The 9,775-nt window shown below is 31.0% G+C and overlaps 1 pseudogene; it reads left to right on the top strand.

Moving 5' to 3' along the window:
* The first annotated feature begins 2,221 nt into the window (after nucleotides 1–2,221).
* Nucleotides 2,222–9,258, top strand: LOC114741471 (integrin-linked protein kinase 1-like; annotated as a pseudogene).
* Nucleotides 9,259–9,775: the final 517 nt, after the last annotated feature.

The raw sequence follows: 9,775 nt of genomic DNA, 5'->3' as shown, positions 1-9,775 counted from the left end.
ATGTAAATCACTTATAAATAGTTGTTGTTGTTGTTTTTTTTTTCAAAATGTCCAAGCCATTGTTGCCATTAAGCTGCTTCTTTTATCTCAAAAACACCCTATTTATTTTAACATTGATCAGCAACAATAATTTTTTATTCATTTTTGGTATAATAATTTTTAAATTTTTAACATATTTTATTATGTAAAAAATGCAAAAGAATCATTTTCATTATTTTAGTATTTAAATATCACATTAGCTTATGTTTTTTGTAATTTAATAATGTATATATGAAAAAGTTATTCTAATTACAATGGTTCAAATGTTTTCAATTTATCAATATTACTTTTTTTACATAATCTATTGGGAAAATTGCAAATAAATACCCCTTAATATGTAAAATTGTGATTTGAGATTCTAAATTTGAAAAATAGCAAATAAGGAGTAGGTCCCACTTTTGCAAATATGAAATGTGGATGAAATGTCTGAAATGTCTGAAATGTCTCTCAGTTAAATTATGATTTGGTCCACGAAAATTGTCATTCGCTAAAGTGAACTTGTCATTTCCCACAGTCAACTCGTCATTTGACATACCCTCAGTCAAGTTGTGATTTGATCTACTAAAGTTGTCATTCGCTAAAGTAAACTTGTCATTTTCCATAGTCAACTTGTCACTTAGTTGAGGGACATTTCAGACATTTTACCACGATTTCATATTTACAAAAATGAGACTGGGTCCTTATTTGTTATTTTCTAAATTTAAGATCTCAAATCACAATTTTACATATTAGAGGGTCTTTATTTGTAATTTTCTCTAATCTATTTTATCTTTTTTAGAATCTATTCTTCAAAATTAATTCAAACATTCTTGGCTATTCTATTTAATTTAATAAGTTAATGCATCTAGCATCTTAAATTATTTTTATAAGAGCATCCAATATTTTGAAGTAATTTGTAGTGCACTAAGTCACCTAAAGTGTTTTTAAGAGAAATTTTGTCCTTAAGGTATTCTGTCAGAGCAATTTGAACCCCACTGTTAACTTTTTTAAAAAGCATGTTAAATAAAATGTATTCAATATCATAAAATATTTTTTTAATAACGTTTAAATATTCAATATCATAAAATAATTATTTTAGTGCAATTTTATGCTAAAGTATTATCCAAGTTAATTTTGTTTCATTGGCTTTTTTTTTAATTGTGAGTACTTGTCTTTCATATTTTTAATACTCATCTTTAACATTTTCAATAGTAAATTTTTTAATTTTTTACTAATAATCTTAAATATTTTTTAAACTTATCAATCTTTATTATTTTTAATATTTAATACATGAAATATAGATATGGAATTGAAAAAATTTAAAATGACTGAAAAGTTGAGTATGGAACATTATAGGGCTGAAATTGCCAAAAAAAAAATTTAGGAGTGAAATTACTTTTGACAAAAAATTTTGTAGGAAAAATTATATGACAAAATATTTTAAAATATTAGGTGCTCTTACAAAAATACTTGGGAATACAAAATGCACTTTATTCCTAATTTAATTTATTTTAATAAATTGGGTGGGTGTTTTTTATAAAATGACATTTGTTATTTTTTAATTACATTCAATATCACAACCTTTTTTCTGATACAACTTTACCTTTACAATATTTGTTTAAGTACTGTTTTACTCTTAATGTATATTTTCAGTGCAATTTTGTCCATGTCATTAGCTGCAAAAAAAAGTCTATTATATTATATGTATTTAGAATCTTAAAATATTTTTTTAGTATCACTCAGCACCTAAAATAATTTGTTGGCACAATTTTTTTCTTAAAAGTGTTTTTCGTAACTCTTTAAAATGCTTTAATAAACAAAATTATTTTAGTAAAATATTATTATATTTTATTAACTATTAATTTTATTGATGAGAAAAATTACGAAAAAATATTATAAAATACTTTTTAAATTTTAAAATGATAAATAGGTGATGATGATTATTTTTGTAAAAAATTTGACATATTATGACAAAAAAATAAATTTTGACATATTAAAATTATTTATAAATCCAACATTTTTTTTTCTGGTACGGGCTGCATAAATAATTTACTTGTACAGTTATTTTCCCAGGTAAAGGAGAGACCAAGGAGGAGGGAGTCGCAGGTAAAATACTAGCTAAAGTACAGAAGCCGACATTTTCACAGTTGACACCTAAGATCCTACAGAAACTAGACTTCCCCGTTCCACTTCGTGCTTCGATTCCTACGGTAATCAGAGCCAATCCAAATCTTTACCACCAAAAAAGTAGCCACAAAATCCAACAGCCGACAATAACCGAAATAACTAGCGTTTCGTTTTTCCCTCACTCAATTCTGATTCATTGTTTTGATACTTTCCCACAATTGCGGCCACTGGATCCATCAGATCCGTCCGTCCACGCCATGAGTTCCGAGAACTCCACTGCCGGCGCCGATTCGTCCGGCGGTTGTACCTCGGAGCCGGACAGGGACAAGCAGAAGGATAAGGCCAGAGTGAATCGCACCTCGTTGATCTTGTGGCATGCCCATCAAAACGACGCCACTGCTGTTCGCAAGCTTCTGGAGGAGGATCGGACGCTGGTGAACGCCAGAGATTATGACAATCGTACCCCTCTTCATGTGGCTTCTCTTCATGGTTGGGTCGATGTTGCTAAGTGCTTGCTCGAATATGGTGCCGATGTCAACGCGCAAGATCGCTGGAAAAACACTGTATTGCATTTCTTCCTAATTAAGACACAGAACTCCATTCTTTTTGTGCAATTAAAATTTCTGAACTTTATGAATGTCTAAAACTTCGATTTTTTTCCCCCAACAGCCTCTAGCTGATGCAGAAGGCGCTCAGAGGCTTACCATGGTGGAGCTTTTAAAATCTCATGGAGGATTGTCTTTTGTAAGTTTGCTTTTCTCTTAAAAAGGGACCATGGAACTTGTTTTTTCCTTTCTTTCTTTGGTTTTTTTCTTTTTTGGTAGTTTTACTTTGCTTGTCAATACTTTGAATGCTATTTTGTTAAATTATGATTTATCAGCACGGTGTCTTTTGCAAACACACTTTCTGCTGATACTCCTAAATACCCTTCTCAACTTGCAGTTAGAGTCTGTAGTTGGTATGGCCGCTGCGCAAGCGGCTATCGTATTGTTATCATTTTGTCTTGCCAAGTCATTATTTTTGGCATGGGCCAATATTTTGCAGGGTGATATATATATTTCCACATCAGTCGATAAGCCTCATTTCTAATTCTCAACTTCGTATCTTTAGAAGTTATTAAAAGCAAATCATAAGTTTTCTTGTCTTGACTTCTCCTTCTACATAAAAAGATTATGTAGTGAGCAATTTAACCTTTTCCTCTCCCCCCTCTCCACGAGGGAAGGAGGTTTTAGATCTCAAGCGAAGCAGAAGCTAAGGTTACCTTGGGAAATAAGAAAATAATAGGGGTAAAAAATATAACAAAGAAAAAAAAAGGAGGAACAACCCTTTTCACACACCTGAACAATGATGGACCAATCTATGAAGTTTTGCTTTGACAACGGAAGCTGGATAACATGTTTTGTCAAAGTTGATACACACAATCATGAGGTTTGGAGCCAAGGCAAGCTAACCCGACAAATAAACTTAAGCTATTGTTTACTCTTAAGGAATAGGATAACTTCTTCCTCTTTGTTTTAAATGCTCTCAGTTCATCTAAACATAGGCCGCCCATCCTTTTCCAAAATTAACGGGTGGCTCCTCAAAACCATTTAGTGCATTATATACGTTGATTCCAACCTGTAGGTTTAAGCAACATGTGGATATTTAGCTGCTTTGGAGCTGTCATTGCTTCCATAATGATTGGAGCCTTGTTAGAACCAGTCTGAAGTTGGGGGTTACGGTGCTTTTATATTGGCCTTGATAGTCTGTCTTCAAGAATTTTCCTTTTTGCTACTTTTGTGTGCATTAAAGTAGGTTAAGGTGGGCGATAAGTTGCAGTTTGCTAATTTTACTTTGTTTACTTCAACCATTTGCTTAGCAGCTTGATCTTTATGAGTCTTCGTTACCTAACACTGAAAATTCTGCTATTTGTTCATTAGTTGCTTTTATTACTTTTACGGGTCTTTATTTCTAATCATTGATAATACAGGGTCAAAGTGGGAGTCATTTTGAACAAAAGCCTGTTGCTCCTCCACTGCCTAACAAGTGTGATTGGGAAATAGACCCTTCTGAGCTGGACTTCACTAATTCAGTTCGCATTGGAAAGGTATCCTTTACTTATTCTATATGTCTTTGACATTGAATTTTGCTAGGATTATGCTGATCAATTGGGAAATTTTGACTGTGCATGCTATATTTGCAAACAGTTTGATTGCATCAGAGTCATGGCTTTCTTGTGTTTCTTGACACATATTTTTATAACATGTTGACCCTATTATGCTTTAGGGCCTAAAGTTTCATGCTATGGCTTTTGCAAGCATGCTTGGTTTCATGTTATAACATGGCGATTTGAACTAACTTTTTGGTCCTCTTTCTATTGATTCTTTCTTGTGTGGTGATCATCAAATGACAATAATTGAGTGTTGAAGATTATTAATGATTGATAAAAGAAACCGAGCCATTTTTGAGTTTTGGTTTTCATGTGTTTCTTAGCATATATTATTCTAACATATCAACCTTATTATTCTTTTAGGAGCTAAAGCTGCATGTTATAGCTTTTGTAAACAAGCTTGGTTTCATAATTTAAATTTGGCTGTTTTCTATTTGAAGTATAATTTTTGGCCGTCTTTCTATTGGTTTTTCATTGTCTGGTGATCATAAAAGGGCGGTAATTTAGTCTTGAAGATTATTTATGATTGATAAAAGAAGCAGAGCCATTTATATTTTGTAGTGTTTGTTGCTCCCACTCTTTTACTTTCGCCTTATAGCTTTTATCTTTCCCCTTGCATTTTAAATTTAAGCCTTTGATGAACGTTTGCATATGAAATATAGTCTTATTGGTTCTGCATGTTTTCTGCAGGGATCTTTTGGTGAAATTTTGAAGGCACATTGGCGTGGAACACCAGTTGCAGTCAAACGCATTCTTCCATCTCTCTCAGATGATAGATTGGTGATGTAAATTTCATTCTTCTTGCTTTTCAAGCCTATGAAGACCCATTCAAATAACTAACTAATCTGCTTTGCTAATTGTGCTTATTGTTAGTTTAAATTACTCTCCTTTCAGGGAAGAGTAATCAATTCTTCTTCCATTGTGCCATGGGCCATGGAGGATATAGAGACATACTGTTATTAAGCTGATACTTTTGCAGCGATACATTTTTTACCTGTGTTCTAGATTTTTCTGTGATGTCATATGTGGCAATCACTCATCCTCTCTTTTTGGGTGGGTTTGACTTTCAATGCAGCCAGGACTTCAGGCATGAGGTTAATTTGCTAGTGAAGGTTCGACACCCTAATATAGTCCAGTTTCTTGGAGCTGTAACTGATAAAAAGCCCCTTTTGTTAATTACTGAGTATCTAAGAGGGGTATGTGAATGCATGTATCTGCTTTCAGTTTAACATTCTGCGTCTAGCTTCTGTACAATAAACTTACCTGGGAAATATGCAGGGTGATCTTCATCAGTATCTCAAGGAAAAAGGCACACTTAGTCCTTCAACTGCTGTCAACTTTGCTTTGGATATTGCCAGGTATGTCTTTACCCCCCTTTTATGCTCGTCCTTTCCTTTTTTCCTAAGCCCCTCAAAAAAAGGAAAAGAGATTACTTACATGGGGGGAGGATAAGAATCCTCCCAACAATAGAGCAGCGAAGGAAATGAAGCACACTGTGTCCTTTCTAGAAACCCTTGACTCCTACCCCCAGAGGCCCTAAGGAAACAACTCACTCATTTATCGTTTAACATTATTTTCACATTTTATTCTAGAATTATATCTGACTGCCCATTCTATTTCCTTACATCACTCTAACTTGCATCATGCTTTATATCACCACTATAAATATTCCTTTTTCTTAGCTGTTATTAATGATTCCCAAAAATACCTTAGCTGGCCCCTTTTTAATGTGAAATCAGCTATGCCCCTCTCCCCATTTTATGTATATTTATTTCCTATATTCATTTTTATGTGTATTAAGAATTAGCTTAATATGCTCAAAATATTTTTTCATAATTGTTCAAATATTTTATTATATATATTCCTAAGATATATTCAAAAATATTATGGGTCCTTTTGAATTGGCGGTAGAAAAAGTAATTTATTTTTAATTTGACTTTTAGAAAAGTTAGATTGGGTAAAAGATAGATTGGGTAATGTGATTTATGTTTGGATTGACTTTTATAAAAGTTAGTTTGTAAAGTAGAAAAATTGTTTGGATTATGATTGGGTAAGTAAGTTTGCCTTGTAGAATGACAAAAATGGGTATGACTTTTATTAAATAATAAAAAATAATAAAAAATATGAATTTAAAAAATAGGAAAAATTAATGAGAAGGACTTAGAAAATATAATATTTATTATAAAATATTGTAAAAATTGTAATTATTAAAAGAACCATATATTAACATATAAATTTAAAATTACTAAATTGCCGCAAGCCACACCTCCTAAATTTCCTTCCACATTTCTTATTTCTTGTTTCTGTTTTTTTTTTTTTTTGATAGACCCACATTCCTTGTTTCTTTCCTACACTCTGGTTATAAATTAAAACTACTATGAATTTATAAACTTTATTAAATTAAACAGAGTTTCTGTCAAATTTTAGAATTTACTTAAATATATATTGTATTATTCGGTTACTACAAAATTAGAATTTTATTTGTAGAATCGGCACAAAGTTGTATTGAAATAAAAAGTTATTGCGATTTTTTTTATAACTTATTATATATGTTAAAAAAAAGGTTACATATCTAGAAAGTAAAATGAAAAGTTAACTAATTTTAAATAAATCAAAGAAAGTTTGTATAATTTATTTTTATTTTACAAGAAATTATGAAAGTTCTAAAAAAATAAAAAATACATATAATTTTAATAAAATAAAAGACAAATAATATATATATCTTTCATGTGAAATTTTGATTACCTCCGTCAGAATTTAGAAAATACTTGTTTGTAAGCAAAAAAATATTGTCAATAAAAATTTCCCTATAATCAACAAAATTTATGATAAATCACAATATAAACAAGTAATAGTGAGATTTTTTTTGGGGGTAATGCTTTTTTAACATGTTAGTATACTAATTATTAAGATATATATGAGGTAGAAAATTTAACATCTTCTACATTTAGTCTATTCTTTGCTTACAGATTAATTTCTTAGGGGCATATTCCCTTGTTGTTATTTTTGTAAGTGAAATATAATTTCTTTCATCGTCCTTAAATCTTTTAATATTTCCTCTTATATTTATCACATAAATTTACATAGATAATTCTGACAAGATATAAAAAGTCTAGTTTTTTGTTTAGTGAAAAGATTTTTGTTGATATTAGTGTTGATAATATGAATTTAGGCAGAGAAACGTAATGATGAATAAAAGATCGATAAATACTATGTTAATACTTAAATGAAATATTGATGGTATCAATACCAATCTGGATGAGAAAAAGGTTGAATTAATAAAGGATATACAGGGACGTGGGGATGATGGGTGGTTTTGGTTTTAGTTTTAGTTTCTTAAAAAAAAAAAAAAACCCATAACGGTAGGAGGTAATTTAGGAGGTTTTGTTAGGGGTAATTTAGTATTTTTGAATTTATATTTTAGTATTTGGTCCTTCTAAATAATTATGATTTTTATGATCATTTCTAATAAATGCTATTTTTTCTAGGTCCTTCTCCCTAATTTTCCTAAAAAATATAGTAATTTTAAATTATTTTAATAGGAACAAGTTATATTTAATGAATAAAGTATATTTATATTAAAAATCGTAGTAATGTAATTTTTTTAACCAAATAATATTACATAATTAATTGAATGATTTACTCTACACAATTTATGTAGATATAAAATGAAAAATAATATTAAAAATATTATAAAAATTTTGTTGAAAATTATTTTTTATTTAAAAGAGTATTAAAAATAAATAACTAAAAATTGATTGGGAAGCACAAGAAATATGTAGTGAGAAGTATAAGAACAACATAAACATAGGGGTAAAAAGTCTTTTGCTTTTGAAAGGTGCTTTTGCATAGTTCATAAGCCATAAAAATTAGCTTATGACTTAAGTGGCTTCTTTAGGCAAAATGACTTATAACCAAGAGTGATGCCAAACATGATAATAAAACTCAATCTGACTTTTGCTCCATAAAAGCTACTTTTACCCTCCCTAATTGCTTAACCAAACATACCCTATAGCTTTTGTTATTGTCGTTGTCGTCATTAATATGAGGATGTTACTTAAAGCATTCAATTTCTTCTGACAAAACTAGCATTAGAAAATATAGAAGTCATTGCAATCACGGGTCCGGCTTAATCTAATTACTATGCTAATGTCAAAGCTACGAATATTGCTTGCAGAGGGTTGGCCTATCTTCACAATGAACCAAATGTTATAATTCATCGAGACCTAAAGCCAGGTAAGTTGATTATCTGTATCCTATGTAGGAAATATGTATTTATATATCGGTGGTGACATAATACACACACAACAAAATCTCAAGGAATTTATTTACAGGAAATTGACATGCATTTTGCTCTTCTCAGCTCTCCCAGAATGACAAAACTTTGTTATCGAGAAGATAAGAATATATATCGAATTTATAAAATCTTTATATATTTCATATTGAAACTATTTCCTAAAATTTCAGGAATGTTCTTTTGGTCAATTCTAGTGCAGACCATTTGAAAGTTGGGGATTTTGGACTGAGTAAGCTTATCAAGGTCAAGAATTCTCATGATGTTTACAAGATGACTGGTGAAACTGGAAGCTGTGAGTGTTTTTAAAAGTTATGTAAAAAGAATGGCGATAATTTCTATTCAAAATTTATTCTGATTTTCATGTGCTTGGGGCAAAAACAGACCGCTATATGGCTCCCGAAGTTTTCAAACACCGGAGATACGATAAGAAGGTTGATGTGTTCTCCTTTGCTATGATTCTGTATGAGGTAATATTTCTTTCTTGCAAAGTAGATGTTTAAAGTGATATAATTTGAAGCTACTTCTGATTGACTCTTACTTGGAGCAGATGCTTGAAGGGGAACCACCTTTTGCAAGTTATGAACCTTATGATGCAGCCAAACACGTGGCTGAAGGACACAGACCAACTATTCGTGCAAGGGGTTTTACCCCTGAACTGCGACAGTGAGTCATTTCTGACATGTGTCTAAAGCATTTTTCCATTTTGTATCCTTTGCCTACTAATGCCTATTTAGCCTTCGTCACTCCTTCATTTTTTCATAATGTTTATTATATCTATATGGTCATTATAGTTAACAGTTTCTATATTTTATTATTATTTAACAAAAGGACCTAAGGACCATTCTTTAACTTTAAAATCACTTTTTTCAACTTTGATTTCTTTCATTTTCATTCTGCACACAAAAAGGGCAGGAGAAACCCATGTTTGCTGGTTAAAACGTAAGGAAATGCGCCTTTATTTTCCTTCTTACTATTGAAAGTGCCAGAAGTGCGCCAACTTGACTGACTCATTTATCCGTACTTGCCAAAGTGCTTTGGATAAAGAGGATGCTTACGTCAAATACTTGTTTTCGTGCTGTTTTTTAGTCTGATTCCTCTCAGTGCAATAACCAAAATTGTATTATATCTACAACCATTCAAGACTTCCAACCCAATTGAAAGCATTGGTGTGAGAATTGACTTCT

Source organism: Neltuma alba, unplaced genomic scaffold (genome assembly GCF_004799145.2).
Source record: "Neltuma alba isolate B1F8T4 unplaced genomic scaffold, ASM479914v2 tig00003406_pilon, whole genome shotgun sequence".
Classification (NCBI taxonomy): domain Eukaryota; kingdom Viridiplantae; phylum Streptophyta; class Magnoliopsida; order Fabales; family Fabaceae; genus Neltuma; species Neltuma alba.
Note: the sequence above shows the minus strand (reverse complement) of the source record. Positions and strands in the feature narration are given on the sequence as shown.